Source organism: Seriola lalandi, unplaced genomic scaffold (genome assembly GCF_002814215.2).
Source record: "Seriola lalandi dorsalis isolate HSWRI2012SDOR001 ecotype SW California unplaced genomic scaffold, Sedor1 jcf7180002051781, whole genome shotgun sequence".
In the NCBI taxonomy this organism is placed as follows: Eukaryota; Metazoa; Chordata; class Actinopteri; order Carangiformes; family Carangidae; genus Seriola; species Seriola lalandi.
Window position 1 is genome coordinate 1 of NW_019522334.1, and position 1,382 is coordinate 1,382.

General features: G+C 48.7%; 1 long non-coding RNA gene across 1 annotated transcript; it reads right to left on the bottom strand.

The window, feature by feature from the left end:
• Positions 1–82: 82 nt before the first annotated feature.
• Positions 83–1,380, bottom strand: LOC111649714 (uncharacterized). The gene is made up of 3 exons (XR_002760331.2): positions 1,333–1,380; positions 1,148–1,225; positions 83–216 (listed from the first exon to the last, which is right to left on the bottom strand). It is a non-coding gene; the product is annotated as an uncharacterized LOC111649714 (long non-coding RNA).
• Positions 1,381–1,382: the final 2 nt, after the last annotated feature.

Genomic DNA, 1,382 nt, shown 5'->3' on the forward strand with positions numbered 1-1,382 from the left:
TGGAAAGAGAAGCACAATGAACAATGAGCCGACGCGGAACAGATCACAGATATTCAGCCGTGAGGATCAGAGCTGCGGCGCCGTACCTGGCTCCTCCTCCTCGTCACTTGCTTGCACCGAGAGCTTTTTCAGCTTCACCATGACATCGTCGTCATCATCGCCCTCATCTGCATCTCCACCTTTTCCTTTCCGCCGGTCTTTCTTCTTCTTCTGAGGCTGAAGAACGAAAACAACATTTTCAGCTCGTTATCTTCCCGTGAAAACAGAACTTTACATTACACATTATCCAGTTCAATGCTCAGAGTCAGAGTCAGTGTCAGAGTCAGAGTCAGAGTCAGTGTCAGAGTCAGTGTCAGAGTCAGAGTCAGAGTCAGAGTCAGAGTCAGTGTCAGAGTCAGAGTCAGAGTCAGAGTCAGTGTCAGTGACAGAGTCAGAGTCAGAGTCAGTGTCAGAGTCAGAGTCAGAGTCAGTGACAGAGTCAGAGTCAGTGTCAGAGTCAGTGTCAGAGTCAGTGTCAGAGTCAATGTCAGAGTCAGTGTCAGTGTCAGTGTCAGAGTCAGTGTCAGAGTCAGAGTCAGTGTCAGTGTCAGAGTCAGTGTCAGTGTCAGAGTCAGTGTCAGTGTCAGTGACAGAGTCAGAGTCAGTGTCAGAGTCAGAGTCAGTGTCAGTGACAGAGTCAGAGTCAGTGTCAGAGTCAGAGTCAGAGTCAGTGACAGAGTCAGAGTCAGTGTCAGAGTCAGTGTCAGAGTCAGTGTCAGAGTCAATGTCAGAGTCAGTGTCAGTGTCAGTGTCAGAGTCAGTGTCAGAGTCAGAGTCAGAGTCAGTGTCAGTGTCAGAGTCAGTGTCAGTGTCAGTGTCAGAGTCAGAGTCAGTGTCAGAGTCAGTGTCAGAGTCAGAGTCAGAGTCAGAGTCAGAGTCAGAGTCAGAATCAGAGTCAGTGTCAGAGTCAGAGTCAGTGTCAGTGTCAGAGTCAGAGTCAGAGTCAGAGTCAGAATCAGAGTCAGTGTCAGAGTCAGAGTCAGAGTCAGAGTCAGTGTCAGAGTCAGTGTCAGAGTCAGAGTCAGAGTCAGAGTCAGTGTCAGAGTCAGTGTCAGTGTTAGAGTCAGTGTCAGAGTCAGTGTCAGAGTCAGTCCGGAGGGAAGGTTACCTGTTTGCCTTGCGTCTCTTTCATAGCCGCCTCTTGTGCCTTCTCAGGTTTGCTATCTGTGGCGAGTTCCTCAAAGAACTGGAGAAACACATTCACACAACAGATGAGACACGTTGAGCCACAGAGGTCGAACTTCAGCTCTGAAGCAGTTTGAATCTTAACAACGAGCCGCTGGAAGTACTCACACTCTTTTTCCCCTTTTTATCTTTCTTCCCCTTTTTCACAGTTTTTTCTG